Genomic DNA, 18,679 nt, shown 5'->3' with positions numbered 1-18,679 from the left:
CCGTGAGGCAGCAGGGCTAACCCACTGCGCCACCGTGTTGCCTATGGTGTGGGTTTTAATAGTAAAGATCAAAAATACATAAAACATCAGAAAACAACAATACTCTGCATCATTCCACGCTAACAAATATATACCAAAAGTGTAATGTTTAAATTCAGTTATATTCCTCCAAACTTGAACAATGGTATCATCTTGCTAAATGTTCTATAGTTTATTTTGAGTTTTTAAGTTTAAATAAGAGAAATGCAGATAACGTATCCTTTAAATTGCATGAGAATGTTACAAACCACTTTTGAGTAATTGCCATCCAGTCTTGAATGGGTTTGTATTCTCTGGAATTTAGAAGAATGCAAGATAATCTCATTGAATCATATAACATGCTTCGAGGGCTTGACAGGAGAGATGTTGAAAGGCTGTTTCTATTTACCCTGGAACTCGGGATCATATCTCAGAATCAGAGTCCATTTAGGAGTCGGATCAAAAGCGTCTTCATTGGCTTGTGACTCTTTGGAATTCTCTATGCCAGAGGACTAAGTTGATAGACATTAACGGGATCATTGGATATGTGGATAGGATGGAACATTTGAGCTGAAGCAGATCAGATATGGCCTATTGAACAGCGGTGGATCAGTTTAGAACTGCTGCTCAAGAGTTGTTTTTAAGCACTCGTCTCTATTCTCTTCAGCTGTATCCTTTCATTTTGCACCGAACTTGCGGTCTGTAGTTTGCATGGGGCTATACATCTGCTTGCTTTTGAAGTTGGTTCAAAGAAAAGTCAAGAATGGTTCACTTTGTCCTGATACTTTCAACAAAAACAAATTTTTACCATCCATTGTTTTCCTAGGGTTTCTCATTTTTCATAACCTTTGGTTGAGATCATAAGCAGCGAGTTCTGGCATGCTCATGAATGGCCAGTTTTGCTGCATGTAGCAAAACGAAATAAATCTGTTTTGGATGCAAGTTGCAGCATGCTAGCTGATGAATGATTCAACTGATACTGATTCATTTAGAAACTTGAAGCTCAGGCTTCTCTTAAGCCTGTATTGAAAACACATTGCTAAAGCTCTATTAAATATAAAAAGTGCTGTTTTGTAGCTTAAATTTAAAAAAAAAGAAAAATAGCCTGTGTTATGGGCCAGGGTTTAGAGAACCCCAAAGTGTATCATGGAGTTCACTTGACCCGCAACTTTTAATAGATTGTGGTATGGGGAGCACACGGCCCACTCTACAGGTGTGGTACAGCAGAAATGGAAAAGTATTTTTTCAAGCAAAACAATGTCCATGAACTCAAGTTAACCTTTTCAAAACATAGCGAACATCTTAGCAACCATTAATTCAAATACAACCCCCAAAGAATACAACACTAAGTAATGCTTAATAACTTCACAAACAACATCCAGAAGACAAAATAAACTCCTTTTAACAGAAGCACATTACGTTTACATTCACTACTGAGAACATTTATAATTCTGAATTCACCAAATGATCAAGAGATAGTCTTTTGATGACAGAGAGAACAGCAGTACACCTGCTTGATCTGGCTTCAGCTCCAACACTGAAAATGGAACTAAAGCACACCCTGCAGCAAACAGCCTAAAATTAAAGTAAAAAGCTGAGCCCAGTTCCACCCACACTCTGACATCACTGATAAACACTCATTTCTTAAAGGTACATTTCTTAAACACCAATTTCTTAAAGGTACTCTCACATGACACCTGCAACTTCTGAGCTTCCACATGTCATAACTGTGGGGTACCCCCAAGATGCCTTGGGCACACCCCTTCACGTCTGCAGAGAAGCATTGTCCATCAATTGCCCATTGCAATCAGCTGTCCAAAACTTCAGATAGGGTTCTGACTGACATATAGTAATAGTTATCCAGGAAAAGTTAGAATTAAAACCACTTCCAATTCCTGGTAACTATAGTACTGGCTCCTCGGACCACCTGAAAATCCTCCCACCCCTTCACTGACCACTTCCAGGTCCCGCTGAGCAGCTGTCAACAACCCTGAACATCCAACCCTCTCCACTGACCAATCGACCTCCACACCCTCAACCTGACTAAATCCAGCCCCCCCCCCCCCAACCACAGATCACCTGAACCACCCTGGCCAAACAACCTGACTACCCCCCAAATGAACAACCGAATGCCCCTCCCTGACCAACTCTTTTCTCCTCCTCCTGCCGCCGGCCACCCCCCCCCCCCCCCCAAATCACCATCAATACTATCTGTTTAACTTATAAACCTACCTTCTTACTTCTGAAAGTGGCTGGAGCTTTAAACTTACCTGCTTTACGGCAGACAATGCTATTAAAAAAAAAGGGGGAGCGTGACTTCTTTACCTCCTGAAGACCTCTGGAATGCCCTCCCCTATACAGTTCTCGTGCAGCCAGAGTCGGAATATCGAGTGAGAAAGGAACAGCTGGTTTTCGAGGCAACTGACTCTGGGTGGAGTGGCAACCCAACTCTGATTGCCACTCCACAGAAGTTCAGGCCACATTATCTCTCCAAGTTTATTTCCAGTGGATGAAATCAAGATGCCGGCCAAAAAGATGTTCAAAAATTCACTGGAATAGGGAAACGCTATTGGGTGGAGAATTGGTTTTTACACCGAAATTGTGGTGGTATCGGTTTCACGCCAAAACACAATTCACTGGTGCTTCGACAGCGGTGTCAATGCCTTCCATTTGGCAGGTGCAGGAAACACCCTTGGCATATCGTTAGCGGGCCTAACCCAGTATTCTCCGGGGCCTTCCTGATTCTCTGCCTCCACCGGGGCGGATTCCTGACAGCAAGATTCACCGTGTTTTTAAAAATAGTGAAAGCGGCGCCGTGGATGCTGAGGGAGAGAGAGGGTGTACGGAAAGTGTCCAACAGCGCCATAGTTTTCGGACAGTCGTGCCGCTGGCCAGGGGGCTTCTGCCAGGGCTGGGGGGAGTTACGGGGTTGGCCAGGAGCAGGGCTGTGGGGTTAGGGTGGACGGGCACGAAACACAATTGCCACAGCCTGCAAGGCAGCCATGCAGCTGTGCCCGCTGCTGATTGCTCACTGTGAACTTAGTACCATGGGTCATATCTGTGTATCTCCCAGGCCACCCCACTAGGTACCCTCTGGCCCCAGCTGACCCATCAGTGCCACCTTGGCTGGGATTCATGTGTGTGGGGAATGAAGTGTGTATATGCGGCTGCAGCTTGTCAGCCTCCTGACTGTCAATCGCGAGTCCTGCACGCTTCTCATTGGAATCAAAAATGTTCCACGTGGCACTGGTGCTAGCCCCTCAACAGTCCGTGAATTGGTCCAGGTGCGGCACCAGTTTTGCTATCATCGAAGTCCACGAATCCTGCCCCAGTGTCAACATTTGGTATCAGGAACAGAGGATTCTGCCGCGGCACGGAATAATTTTAAACTGTGTCTGTTATAATGTTATCAATAACAATTTGTGGGCAGCACGGTGGTGCAGTGGTTAGCACTGCTGCCTCGCAGCGCCGAGGACCTGTGTTCCATCCTGGCCCCGGGTCACTGTCCGTGTGCAGTTTGCACATTCTCCCAGTGTTTGCGTGGGTCCCGCCTTCACAACCCAAAAAGATGTGCAGGGTAGGTACATTGACCACACTAAATTGACCCTTAATTGGAGAAATATAATTGGGTACTCTAAATTTAAAAAGTCAATAATAATTTGGTGTTCTGTCTTTTACCCAATTGTGGTTGATCTTTGTTGCCTAATATCTTTGTGGTTAACATTATCTCTTTGCTGTATCATTAACTTTGCCAGATTCAGCCATAGTGGAAAATGGGCAGTAGCTAATTGACTGCTCCTTGTGCACCCCCACTGCACTTTCTTCCTGTTCCTTTCCCTTGAAGGAGAATACGATTGCCAGGAACTCTGCACTCATTGAAATGCATTGCGAAGAATAGGGAATTGGTGAAGAAAATCAATTAAACATTGAGAGAGAAATGGGGAAAGGAAATGCAAATTAAATCTATTTGAAGCCTATTAACTGCTTCAGGCATTTATCGGTTTGTCATTGTACCCAGCTTGCTTTTTAAATATACATGAATTCTATTGCTATTCAGCATGACCTATATTTTATATTATCAACATTAGTTTATAATCCATTCTGTTCATGCAGTAGTTATATTCCATTTTTCAATTCTTTAATGAGTGTACTTATAATGACTCAAGGTGAAATTTAATAAAATCATGTACATGGTTTCCTGTCTGTTAACATGCTGCTTGCAAGCTTTACTTAGCAAAGTTTAATTTGAATCCACTTAATGAAATGCTGGCATTCACGTTACCAGGGACTCGTGCTTATGCACAACGTGAATGATGACTGAACTGTTCAAACTAATTAGAATCATCTTGGCTACAATTTGAATCTATGATAAGTTTGCAAATAGTGCCCTTCAGAGGCACTGCACTTTTGCTGTTTTTCATGCATCCGTTTGATCACAAAGGAATCCGTTACAGATGAACTTCAGAAATCTAACTCTGGGATCTGAAAAAAATTTAAATGAATTGCTGAGACTTTCAACCGAGCTTTGACTAAACTCACTTTTATGACCTTTTTAATCACTCATCCAGAATACAGATGCACAACAGAATAAATACAACTTGATGTTTAAATGCTCCAATAGTATGTGTCATTAAATGGGAGTTACTTGTCTGTAAATGTACCTCTCAGTAGGAGACAGAGGAGCAACAGAGCAAGCATTAATCACTTGGAATGTAAAATGGTGTGGAAGGAACCATAGAATGGTTACAGCATGCAAACAGGCCATTTAGTACCGTCAGTGCTGATGCTGTGTGAGAACAGCTCAGCTAACCCCACTCGCCTGTCTTTTCATAGAATTTTTTAATCATAGAATTTACAGTGCAGAAGGAGGCCACTCGGCCCATCGAGTCTGCACCGGCTCTTGGAAAGAGCACCCTACCCGAGGTCAATACCTCCACCCTATCCCCATAACCCAGTAACCCCACCCAGCACTAAAGGCAATTTTGGACACTAAGGGCAATTTATCATGGCCAATCCACCTAACCTGCACATCTTTGGACTGTGGGAGGAAACCAGAGCACCCGGAGGAAACCCACGCACACACGGGGAGGATGTGCAGACTCCGCACAGACAGTGACCCAAGCCGGAATCGAACCTGGGACCCTGGAGCTGTGAAGCGATTGTGCTATCCACAATGCTACCGTGCTGCCCCACACTCAGCAAATCCTTACTCTTTCGATAAGTATCCAGTTCTCTTTTTGAGAGCCACAATTGAATCTACTTCCATCACGCTCAGGTAGTTTGTCCAGATCCTAACCACTCGCTGTGTAAAAAAGCTAGTCATGTCACCTTTGGTTCTTTTGCCAATCACTTTAAATATCAGTTTTATGGTTCTTAACATTTCCGCCAGTGGGAAAAATTTTCCCTCTCTACTCTGTCCAGATCCTTCATGATTTTGAACACACCGATTGAATCTCTCAAACTTGTCCAAGGAGAACAGTGCCCAACTTCAACAATCTAGTCACGTAAGCGGGCAGCAGGGTAGCATGGTGGTTAGCATAAATGCTTCACAGCTCCAGGGTCCCAGGTTCGATTCCCAGCTGGGTCACTGTCTGTGTGGAGTCTGCACGTCCTCCCCCTGTTTGCGTGGGTTTCCTCCGGGTGCTCCGGTTTCCTCCCACAGTCCAAAGATGTGCGGGTTAGGTGGATTGGCCATGCTAAATTGCCCGTAGTGTCCTAATAAAAAGTAAGGTTAAGGGGGGGTTGTTGGGTTTCGGGTATAGGGTGGATATGTGGATTTGAGTAGGGTGATCATGGCTCGGCACAACATTGAGGGCCGAAGGGCCTGTTCTGTGCTGTACTGTTCTATGTTCTATGTTCTATGTAACTGAAGTTCCCAAGGTCAATAAAGGTCCTGAAAACCCCCTTTGTTGGATTAGCAGAAAATTAACTGTGGTACCTTTACATTGGTGTGAAGCTATGCTTTATGTCAAAACCAACTGAAAATCACCAATTGAATTATTTAAAGACTGGGGGCAGGATTGTCCATTTGGGAGGCTAAGTTCTCCCACTGGAGCTGTATTGCACCTGATTTGCGCTCATGTTGGGAGCTCAAATCAGGAAGCGATTACCAATTGAGGATTGCGATGGATTCCCTAGGGAATCACACTGTCTGGTGCCATTTTGAGCAGACGGCCTGATGGTGAGGTCCTACAGCTGGTGCCGCCCCACCTCCCGCAAAGCAATTCAGCCCCCGACCCCAGGGATTTTCTGGGTCACTCTTTCTCCCCCACCCCAGCCCAATTACAGGGGTGAGGTGACACCATCTCCAACAGAGACTCCCTAATTAAAGAGACCCTCAGCAGAAACCCAGTATGGACCCCACCAGAGAGACCCCTGCCATGAAAGCACCCCCTCCCCCTCACCCCCCCCCCCCCCCACCTCACCCCCCCAGGAGAGAAACCCCTGTCTGGAAGCTTTGAAACTAACTGCAATGTTTATAAACGTCAAGCTGTGATCGATATCTCCCAGACCGCACCAAAGAGAGTTTTTTTTTCTCATAAATTTAGTGTACCCAATTAATTGTTTCCAATTAAGAGGCAATTTAGTGTGGCCAATCCACCTAGCCTGCACATCTTTGGGTTGTGGGGGTGAGACCCATGCAAACACGGGGAGAATGTGCAAACTCCTCACGGACAGTGACCCAGACCCAGGATCGAACCTGGGACCTCGGCACAGTGAGGCTGCAGGGCTACCCCACTGCGCCACCGTGCTGCCCTACCAAAGAGAGTTAAGTGCTTTCTGTTAGTTTCACAGCTGACTACTTCAAAGTCACTCAAGTGTGAAGAGAGATGAATGAAACAATGTAGACAGTTGGGCTGTGTGGAAGCTGTTAATCACAGTCTACTAAAATCAACATCAAAGAGAATGAATGAATGGATTGCAGGTCAAAGAACTGACGAGTTTAAGCCCAGCTGACTGGTTTTCTCTTTCGAGGAATTGCTTCCTGTGTCTGAGCTCCAAATGAGTTTTAAAGCTGTAATTTTTTTTCACTGCCTCTGTCTCGACTGCTCTCCAACTTCTAGGCAGGGGCCTCACTTCTGTGGACTTCCAGGCAGTGGTCTCTCTTCTAGGTGGGGCTTCCAAACAGGGATCTCTTCTGGTGGGTCTCTGTGCGGCTCTCTCAGATGGGGGTCTCTTTAACTAGGGTGTCTCTGGTGGGAGGGTCTTGTATTGTGGAGTTGAAGGTGGCCCTCCTATGGCATTTGGGGGAAACTGCCTTAAAGATATATCCCCCCTTGGCCCATCACACACAGTATGTAGATTGTCCGACCAGAGGGGAGGCCATATTGGATTTGGTACTTGGTAATGAACCAGGGCAGGTGATTGATTTGTTAGTGGGGGAGCATTTTGGAGGTAGTGACCACAAGAGGGGCCACATTGTTGGAGAGGACAGTGTGAAACAGACAGGTAAGCTCGAGGAGATACTTGTTAGGAAGGAAGATGTGTTGGGCGTTTTGAAAAACTTGAGGATAGACAAGTCCCCCGGGCCTGACGGGATATATCCAAGGATTCTATGGGAAGCAAGAAATGAAGCAGTTGGCAATGATCTTTTCGTCCTCACTGTCAACAGGGGTGGTACCAGAGGATTGGAGAGTGGCGAATGTTGTGCCCCTGTTCAAAAAAGGGATTAGGGATAACCCTGGGAATTACAGGCCAGTTAGCCTTACTTCGGTGGTAAAGTAATGGAAAGGGTACTGAGGGATAGGACTTCTGAGCATCTGGAAAGACACTGCTTGATTAGGGATAGTCAGCACGGATTTGTGAGGGGTAGGTCTTGCCTTACAAGTCTTATTGACTTCTTTGAGGAGGTGACCAAGCATGTGGATGAAGGTAAAGCAGTGGATGTAGTGTACATGGATTTTAGTAAGGCATTTGATAAGGTTCCCCATGGTGGGCTCATGCAGAAAGTAAGGAGGCATGGGATAGTGGGAAATTTGGCCAGTTGGATAACGAACTGGCTAACCGATAGAAGACAGAGAGTGGTGGTGGATGGCAAATATTCAGCCTGGAGCCCAGTTACCAGTGGTGTACCGCAGGGATCAGTTCTGGGTCCTCTGCTGTTTGTGATTTTCATTAACGACTTGGATGAGGGAGTTGAAGGGTGGGTCAGTAAATTTGCAGATGATACAAAGATTGGTGGAGTTGTGGATAGTGAGGAGGGCTGTTGTCGGCTTCAAAGAGACATAGATAGGATGCAGAGCTGGGCTGAGAAGTGGCAGATGGAGTTTAACCCTGACAAATGTGAGGTTGTCCATTTTGGAAGGACAAATATGAATGCGGAATACAGGGTTAACGGTAAGGTTCTTGGCAATGTAGAGGAGCAGAGAGATCTTGGGGTCTATGTTCATAGATCTTTGAAAGTTGCCACTCAAGTGGATAGAGCTGTGAAGAAGGCCTATGGTGTGCTAGCGTTCATTAGCAGAGGGATTGAATTTAAGAGCCGTGAGGTGATGATGCAGCTGTACAAAACCTTGGTCAGGCCACATTTGGAGTACTGTGTGCAGTTCTGGTCACCTCATTTTAGGAAGGATGTGGAAGCTTTGGAAAAGGTGCAAAGGAGATTTACCAGGATGTTGCCTGGAATGGAGAGTAGGTCTTACGAGGAAAGGTTGAGGGTGCTAGGCCTTTTCTCATTAGAACGGAGAAAGATGAGGGGCGACTTGATAGAGGTTTATAAGATGATCAGGGGAATAGATAGAGTAGACAGTCAGAGACTTTTTTCCCGGGTGGAACACACCATTACAAGGGGACATACATTTAAGGTAAATGGTGGAAGATATAGGGGGGATGTCAGAGGTAGGTTCTTTACCCAGAGAGTAGTGGGGGCATGGAATGCACTGCCTGTGGAAGTAGTTGAGTCGGAAACGTTAGGGACCTTCAAGCGGCTATTGGATAGGTAAATGGATTAGGGTAGAATAATGGAGTGTAGATTAATTTCTTATTAAGGGCAGCACAGTAGCATTGTGGATAGCACAATTGCTTCACAGCTCCAGGGTCCCAAGTTCGATTTCGACTTGGGTCACTGTCTGTGCGGAGTCTGCACATCCTCCCCGTGTGTGCGTGGGTTTCCTCCGGTTACTCCGGTTTCCTCCCACAGTCCAAAGATGTGCAGGTTGGGTGGATTGGTCATGATAAATTGCCCTTAGTGTCCAGAATTCTATGATTAACCTAGGACAAAAGTTCGGCACAACATCGTGGGCCGAAGTGCCTGTTCTGTGCTGTATTTCTCAATCTATCTATCACATGAGTGCACACTTGCCAAAACCTGCACCAATTCTCACCCATGTGATTCCCGGTCCAGACGGCCAGAGAATATGATGCCCGACCTGTTAATAGGATGCAAATGGGTCTCAATGACCTCCCGCTAGTATGAGGCACGAACCACCATTCCAATACCAGTGGAGGACCAGAATATCAGAATGGAATCACTGCTGGGCCCCAATCCCGTTTTCTGCCCTATGCTGGATTCTCTGCTGCCCAATATCAGTAGCTTAGTTCCTGATGCAGTGGTGAATCCAGCCCTAAGGCTACGTTCCAATTGGTTGAAACCATAGTTTCAAGATGGCTGAAGACTTGCGTCATTGTACATGACAATTTCCAAAACTGTTAAGTAGAGACAATCCGCCTCGGAAAACTTCACCAGAGACAATGATGCTGAAGAAGTTTGAATGGGCATCTTCCGAGCCATTCACAGGACATTCAAACACAACTGCATAGGAAACAAATGACTCTGGCTGAGGAGAGGAAATCACTCAGCAATAATCTAATCAAGTCGAAGCAATACATTTTAATTCCACTCGCCCCCACCATATTTGGGTGATTAGACAGCCGAGAGACCATCACGTGACAAGCCAGCTAACACTCAGTTGTTTTTCCCATGGACACAAGACAGAAGCACAAAACTTGCCAGAATGGCAAGATCCTTGTCTGGGCCTTCCTCTTTCTCCCCATCCAACTTGGAAGTTTGAGCCCTGTCTGCTGTTTGACTATCCATATGCTGCAGACAGAGATGAGGGAAAAAATCAACCCAGCAGTTGCTGTCTCCTGAAGAAAATATAAAGCATCTGCCAACATACTTGAATTGTCTTGATACCAGATATAAAGGTCTCAAACTCAGACTGAAACCATCCCAGTCATCAATACGATATCCGCATATCTTTAACTTTTATTGGACTTTTAAAAATCTGAATTAAGCCATCCTCACACTCTGTAACTTAGTTTGTGTGGGTGTGCATGAAAGTTGGAGCATTTTTATTATTTTACTTAGACCAGGTTACGTACAACAAATGCCATCCTCTTTTTTAAAAAAAAGTAAAGGAAACCAGTCTGTGTGTGCATCTTTTACAGTCACAGCATTTAAACAGTTAAGCACTCACCAAATTGACAAGTATATCCGTTCAAAAATCTGCTGCGGTCGAATGTGGAGAGGGAAAAGGTGGGAACCATTCCATCGCTCCTCACCAGATCTCAGCAACATAATAAAACGTTCCAAGGTGCTTCACAAGGAGTGTTATAGAGCAAAAATGTGACACAGAGCCACTTAAGACAATACTAGGGAAGATGGCCAAAACCTTGGTCAAAGCGGTAGGCAGTTATTGAGAGAAAAGAAACGCTTTGAGTACCTCAAAGCATAACGAAAACATGTATTCCTGCCAAAGACCTCAGCTCTCCATGACTCAACGTCTGTGAAGTTTCTCCCCTGCCGTTCTTTTCCTTTCATGTTTCCTCTGCTGAAATTATGCTGCAACCATATGTCTGGTCCTGTGAATCCTACTGGTGGTGTTAGCTGACATCTATCTTCCAATATCCATTTCTGATTTATTTTACTGATCATTATTCCATCTTTTCCATCACATTTTTTATCACTGATTACAGCTGAAATACCAGATGCTGGTGTTGGAGAACTAGTTCCTGCTTTCCTGTCCTTAAAACCTATTGCCTCCACTGGCTAAATGTTTAAATAGCAACTACATGTTAACAGCTGGACACCACATGGAATTTTGGAGCAGTGGAGAAGTCCTCAATCTTTCTAATAATCGTCATATGTTTATTTATGCTCTTCTGTAGTGCTATAAATATACTTATATTGGGGGGGGTTACATGATGTGAACGTGGGAGCAGCTGCATTTGTGGGAGCGTAGGTTCTGATTACTTTCCAATCTTATTTTTTATCATCTCCTTTATGTCTTTTTTCAGTTTTCATGACTTTTACTATGGGCGTGATTCTCCGGAAAGATTTCTAAATGTTGTAGTGAGCAGGTATTGCCTCGAGCTTCCCGGCGCTCGGTCCAGCGAGGCCAGCAATGCTATTCAACGTTAATTGGCCCTCCCATAATCGCCGGAAGAGGGCCAGAGTTGCGGTGGTGTGCCAGACACAAGAATCCTCACCAGTCCTGGAGGTGACTGAGGTGGCTGAGGACAGAGTGGTCACCAATACGGAGGCTGGCGGACGCTGCAGAGGTGAGGAGCCGCCGGGCCACACCTGAAGGACCTGTCAAACATGCGTTGTTATTAGCTTACTGACTGACCCATCCCTCCCACTGACCACATGCCTATTCTCCTGCAGATCTTCCAGCCGACAGCACCGGCCCATCCCAGGTGGCCCCTCTCCAGCTTCCCTAGAGACCACCTCGGAGGAGAGCTCCGAGGAAGACACCATAATAGTCACGACTCAGCCATCATCCCCACACAGATACACACACCTCGGTGGGAAATGTGAGTGGTCAGGTTTCTGGGCACAATCTGGACCGTTCCAAGGAGTGGGGATGATGGCCATCAGCTCCCCAGAGTTCCACCCCTATGATAAGGCCGCATCTTGCAGCCAGCACATGGGTTAGTGCGGCAAGGCTGTGCATGTGTCACCGACAAGTGGCCACAGAACCCTCTGAGGACACCAACCAGGGGCATCAAAGGCCACGGGATGAGGTAAGCAGCTGGCTCCCTCCACTTCAGATGTGCATCCTGGGGACACACCTAAACGTAGCAGTAGAGCTAGGAGGGCCAAGCACATTGAGGATCACTGAGGGAACCAGGGGAGGGTGGGGGAGGTAGGTAGGGGGTGAGGGGGCTGGATGTGGGGACGGGGACATCATCGGGAGGGTGGGGATTTCTCCTTGCTACTTTCGAGGAAGGACCCCCACAGTCAGAGTTTTTTTTAAATTTTGGGCTGCGCATCTTTCTTCTTCAGGCCCAGCTGAACTGTGCATCTTGTTGAGGACTGGGGTGTGTTGGACTCCCCTCTAAGGCGGAGTCAGTCATTTCTCCTGATGTGGGTCTCCCTCTTTGTCTGTTCTAACTGCTGTCAGGGCTCTTGTGAGTGAGGTCGATCTGAATATCGTTTATCCTGTGGTAGGTGGTGTGTCCAGTGGGATAGTGTCTTTCAAGAGGGGTTCTTTTTCTTCTCCTGTGGGAACGTAGGATGCTGGTCCTGTTGTTGGCAGGCTTATTGGATGGTTTGAGGGGGAGGAGAGATGTCGTGCCCTGTATGTGCCCAAACTAGCTTAGTTTCGGAAGGGTGCAGGGATTGGGATGTCACAGGAATCCTTGGGGACAGTTCTATTGTTTTCTTTGTGGCGGTGTTGGGCTAGACCAGGCTCGGCTCTGGGGACAGTATCCTGTTACTCCTTGGATGAGGGCGCCTCCTTTGGGGGTGTCGTGGAGGGGGTCCGACATGGGTACGTCCACATTTGGAGAGGTGAAGATTGCGACAGGTTCCAAAGGTTGTGTCCAGTAAACAACCTTATTTTTTTCATGTTGGGAGTTGGAAGGGACCCAATGAGCAGTTGGTTAGCTGGTTTTCTCTCATCCAATCGCAATACCTTAGGAGGGGCTTGTGGGTCCGAGGGGTTAGTTTTGACAGATATTGCTCTTCTTTTTCACTCTTCTTCTGAATGTGAGAGGTTTTGGGGGCGTTGCTTCTATTTCTCTATTAGTATTGGTGAGGGTTGGCTGTGGTGGTGTTGGATGGTGAGCTTGCCGTCTTGACACTCAGTTAAGGATCTAAGTTGCCTTTCGGGTGCCTAATCATTTCTTTTTTTTTGAGTGGACCTAGTTGTTGGGAGGGGGGTGGTCCCATGGGAAGGGTGCTGTGGTTCCGGTCGGGGGTGGTGGGGGGATCTTTTTCTACGATTTTGGCCATCTTCCCTAATATTGTCTTAAGTGGCTCTGTACACATTTTGCTCTATTACACTCCTGGGAAGCACCTTGGTATGTTTTATTATGTTGTTAAAATCAGGTGAGGAGCGATAGAATGGTCCCCCTCTTTTCCCACTCCTCATTTGGCTGCAACGTGTTTTTGAAAGGATATGCTTGCCAATTCAGTGAATCTTTCGCTGTTTAAGTGCCCCCTGGAGCAGGATTCCCCCCCGGTTTACGATTGCCACTAGTTTATAGTCCTTTCAGTTCTTGGCCCCACAATATCCTGTTGTCCTCTCGAGGGCGGCACTGGTGCTGGTTGTCCGGGGATCTGTTTTGTCCTTTGATCTCAGGCTGTGAGATGTGATTATGGAAGTTCGGATCCTTGTTTGGGTCTTGGACTTGGTCTCTTTTTACTTCTTCTATGGTAGGGCCTTGGATGAATATTAAGGTTTGGTCGTGCTCGCCCCTCTCTTTGTCTTTGTTTTTGTCATCTTTCCGTCTGGAAGGTGTAGAATGGCTGCCTGTTCCAGCCTGGATCTGGAGAAGAGTTTAAATTGCGCTGTCAGAGTTGTCGATTTCTCCTTCGCGCTGGGGCTCTTGGGTATTGTTTTCTTTGACTGTCATTTTGTAGCTATGGGGTGAGATAAAGGTCTAGAATGTTGCCTATATCCTGTTTGGGTGCAGAAAGGTCATTTATCGTCAAAGGAACATAATAATAATCTTTATTATTGCCACAAGTAGGCTTACATTAACACTGCAATGATGTTACTGTGAAAATCCCCTAGTTGCCACACTCCGGCACCTGTTCGAGTACACTGAGGGAGAATTCAGAATGCCCAAATTACCTAACAAGCACATCTTTCAGGACTTGTGGGAATAAACCGGAGCACCCGGAGGAAACGGACACTGGGAGACCGTCCAGACGCCGTACAGACAGTGACCAAAGCCAGGATTCGAACCTGGGACCGTAGGGCTGTGAAGCAACAGTGCTACCCACTATGCTACCGTGCCGCCCATGTCGTGGATTCTGTCCTTGATTCATCTGGTCTTAATCTGTTCCCGATTATGTAATGACTGTCGTTTGGTGCTGTACATGCTGTACGTTGACACCTCGAGCTATTTTTATGCTTTTGTTTGTTTGAGGCTAATATTTTCTTTAAAAAAATTGAAAATCCCAATAAATAGGCATATACTAAAAATGTGAAAATACTTATATCCAGTTTTTAATGACATATTTTTAAAAACAATGCTTATATTGAAATGTACACAAACCAGGAGTGTGCTTGTGTTGGGATGAATATTTTCATGTCACCCCTCACAAACGCTGTATGTCCCACCCTCTCCCTTTGACCTCTGGTTGTATATAGACTCCCAACACTGGAATTGGTTAGACATAGTATAAAGTTAAGTCCATTGTCTTTCCGTAAGATGTCCAAGCTTGGACCTCAGAACTTGATGTCGGAATGATAGGTTTTGGGTGGAACAACAAAGTCGTAATACTTCATCAGTGCCGTTGGTTTTGGTTGGCTGTTGATAACTGGATTCATTACAGAGCAATTGCCATGCAAATAATACAGTAAACACCAGAGACCATCATTACTCAGTAAAATAAACTCTGATGCTGCCAGTAACCGGATAAAGACTAGCAGCTCTGTGAAATAAATGCAGTAAACACCGGAAATTCTGTCAGTTAACAAGAGTGTGCACAATGAACAGCACAACCTGTAAAGCCTGTAAAGGTTTCCCTCCACTAGGTGGCATGTCACTGTGATCAAAGCCAAAGCATTACGCACTGACAGAAATTCAGTTAGTTTGATGGATATTCAATCAGCATTAGTGCTGCTTTGAGAAGTATCTGATTGCTTAAACCTGTGGAATTCCAGAAGCTCCAGCCAAAACAAAGCTTAAAGTTTCAGTCATAAAACTGCTCAATGCCAGGAGCAGTTTAATTGGCATAATTTTAGCCCTATAAATCTGAAGTGAACAGTGAGTAAATTGTTCAGATTAGAAGTTGTGACGGTTTCACTTTGTTTTTATTCCCCCATGCATTCCGTATTTATTCCCCAGACGATTTTCTTGCCAACCAGCCTCTATCTAGTATAATTTTACTTGCCTTGTATTTTTGTATCTTTTCTTACCCAATTCAATAACCCTTTCTCACATTTTAGATACGGTCTGCCTGTTTTTCCTGTCTGTCCTATTCTACTATGGCTTTTTGAGGTAAGAAACATTGGACTCTGCCAGGCGAGGAAACTAGTTGTCAAAGGAGCAGCAACTGGCATTTACATAGCTCCTTAATGTAGTAAAATATCCCAGGGTGTTTCAAAGATATGGGGCGGATTTCTCTGACCCCAGGGCCGGGTCAGAGAATAGCCACACCCGGCGCGAATCGCGCCACGCCGCCCAGACACTGGCACGCGATTCTTCGCAGAGCGGAGAACCGGCAGGCATTGGCCCCCCTGGCGATTCTCTGCCTGGGATGAGCTAAGCGGCCGTCCCGCCGGCGCCGTTCTAACCTGGTTTTACCCGGCGGGACAACGGCATGTAAGGGTTCAGGGGCGGCCTGTGAGAGGGGGGGTCCAACCCCGGAGGGGGGGGGGGGGGGCCTCCGGTGTGGCCTGGCCCGTGATCGGGGCCACTGATCGGTGGGCCGGCCTCTTGGGCTGGGGGCCTCCTTTGTTCCGCGCCGCCCCTGTAGCCCTACGCTATGTTGCGTTGGGGCCGACGCGGAGAAGGGAGACACCACACATGCGCAGAAATCACGCGTGTGCAGACCGGTGGCGTTCATCTGACGCCGGGATCGATAGGTGGAGCGGCGTGGGTCGCTCCAGTGCTGTGCTGACCCCCATGTAGAGGCCAGAATTGCTGATCCTGAGGCCATGTTGATGCCGTCGAGAAACGCGACGCCGTTTACGACGGCATCAACACTTAACCTCAGGATCAGAGAATCCTGCCCATGTTTTCAGGTATTTAATAATTATTTGGTTGTTCAATAAATGTGATTAGGATGTTTTGGAATAGGTTATTGGTTCATGCTTGTGTGCTGAATTCCTTCCCACTCCATTACCTCTGATATCTCCCAAGGCCCACTCCTTTTTCTCAGTGCCATCATTTGAAAACACAGTCCCAGTTTCCGCTGAACACAAGCTCGACCACACCACCATCTCTCAACCCCGCCACTGCCTCCAAACTTTTTTTCTAACTATTCCGATGTTTAGTACTGGATGGACAGAAATGTCCTCCAAATGAATGATGGGAAGATTGAAGCCACTCAGTTCAAAGCCCACAACAAACTTTGTTTTCTGTCCACCAACATCATCCCGCTCCCGGGCAACTGGTTGAGGTTGAACTGGATTATTTGCTGCCTAGATGAGTTCCTAACCATTCATTTTGCATCAGCACTAGGATCGCCTAACACTGGTTCATAGCTTTCAGATTCTTCAACTTATCCACTGCCGAAAACCTCATCCATGCTTTTAGGAACATAGGGACGTTGGGACCGGAGTAGGCCACAGCCTGTCGAGCCTGCTCCGCCCGCCATTCAATAGAATCATGACTGATCGGACACTTCATTGCCTTCATTAAATTTAAACTTGCTGGTTCCAATGCACTCCAGGCTGGCTTTTCTGCTCTCTGTAAACTTGAGGTCATCCAAAACTGCTGCCTGTATCCTAATTTGTGTTCAGTCGCCTTCATTCATCACCCCTGTGCTCGCTGACCAACATTGAATCTTGATTAAGCAACACCTCAGATTTAGCTTTCTCATCCTTGCCCCTGTCTGGATCTATAATCTTTTAGTCCTACAATCTTCTGAGATAACTGCACTCTTCTAATTCAGGCTTTTTAAGCATGCCTGGTTTTAATTGCTCCAACGTTGGTGGTCTTGCCTTCACTTGCCAAGGTGCTACGTTCTGGAATTCCTTCCCTAAAGTTTCCCATCCCAATACATCTCTTTTCTCCTTATAAAAGCTCCTTAAAACCAACTTTTGGTCATGTCCCCTAATAGCTCTTTAAATGGCTTGGTGTCAGATTTTGCTCCTGTGAAACACCTTGGCATGTTTTATTACATTATGTGCGCCACACAAGTACAAATTGTTGTTAAAGCAAGAGATTATTTCAACCAGGGTTTGTAGGTACTGCGTAGAATTATCAGAGCCAGAGCAAGCTGATTACCTCAGGGTAGGAGAGGAACTTGCTGGAATGATATTCCTCCAAATTGGCCAAGGTTTTTATCTGGTTTTCTGTTGTCTCCCTGAAGATGATTAGATTTTGGATGGGGTATATATTGTAATACGTAAGTTATTGCAGTGAACATGCTGAATGGGCCAGAGGGGCTCTGCTGCCTGTAATTGTTTGTATCTTGCTTTGGTCTATCATCAGTTAACACACCCGCAGAATGAGTTACCTGACACAGAATGTTAGCATCCTCGCAACACAGATGGGATAACTTAAATATGAATTATCAAGAGTTTTTTTCCCTTCATTCTCACATGGGATATGGACTTCGCTGGCAAGGCCATTTGATGTCCATCCCTAATTGCCCTTGTAATGAGTGGCTTGCTAGGCCAAGGGCTCTGAAGAGTCAACCACATTAGGAGTCACATGTAGCTCAGGCCGGGTAACAAGGTCGATTTTGTTCGCCAAAGGACATTAGTGAACCAGATGTATTCCTCACTACATGGCCATCATTACTGAGACTTATCTTCCAGGTTTATTAATTGAATTCAAATTCCACCAGCTGCCATGGAGCGATTTGAATCCATATTCCCAGAGCATTAGCCTGGTTGGTTGGATTAATAGTCCAGTGACAATACCATTATATGAGTGTACCTCATTATATGAGCATTATATACCTGGAGGCGAGCTATGAAATTCAGGAAAGGCAGGGCTGAGAAATAACCATTCATCCCAATGCAGACTCACCCCTCAGGTACATGAACATTCACAGCCTAATTGTATTTTGAATGATATTGACATTTTTGCCCCTATTTTCTTTTTTGACAGCTTATGCCGTCTGCCACAGATTGGAGACTTGGGCACAGATATGGTAGATGGAGTTTAATCTGGAAAAATGTAAGGTGATGCAGTTTGGAGGATCAAATCTAGGTATGAATTATACTGTAAATGGCGAAACCTTTAGGAACAGTAACATACAGAGGGACCTGGGCGTGCAAGTCCACAGTTGGCAACACAGGTGGCCAAGGTGATTAAGAAGGCATTTGGCAAGCTTGCCTTCATCAGGCGGGGCGTTGAGTACAGAAGTTGGGAAATCATGTTGCCTTTGTACAAAACTTTGGTTGGGCCGAATTTGGAGTATTGCATGCAGTTTTGGTCATCACATTATCAAAAGGACGTTGTAGATTTGGAGAGAGTGCAGAGATGGTTCGCCAGGATGTTTCCTGGTCTCAAGGGTGTTGGCTATGAGGAGAGGTTGAATAAACTAGGATTCTTTTCACTGGAAAGACAGAGGCTGAGGGGAGAC

The 18,679-nt window shown here is 45.9% G+C and overlaps 1 long non-coding RNA gene across 1 annotated transcript; it reads left to right on the top strand.

Moving 5' to 3' along the window:
• Positions 1-15,019: 15,019 nt before the first annotated feature.
• Positions 15,020-18,235, top strand: LOC119964193. Its single transcript, XR_005460280.1, has 3 exons — positions 15,020-15,183; positions 15,366-15,417; positions 18,202-18,235. It is a non-coding gene; the product is annotated as an uncharacterized LOC119964193 (long non-coding RNA).
• The last annotated feature ends 444 nt before the right edge of the window (positions 18,236-18,679 follow it).

Source organism: Scyliorhinus canicula, chromosome 4 (assembly GCF_902713615.1).
Source record: "Scyliorhinus canicula chromosome 4, sScyCan1.1, whole genome shotgun sequence".
Lineage (NCBI taxonomy): Eukaryota > Metazoa > Chordata > Chondrichthyes > Carcharhiniformes > Scyliorhinidae > Scyliorhinus > Scyliorhinus canicula.
The sequence above is the reverse complement of the archived record's forward strand: the minus strand, read 5'-3'. Positions and strand labels throughout refer to the sequence as shown.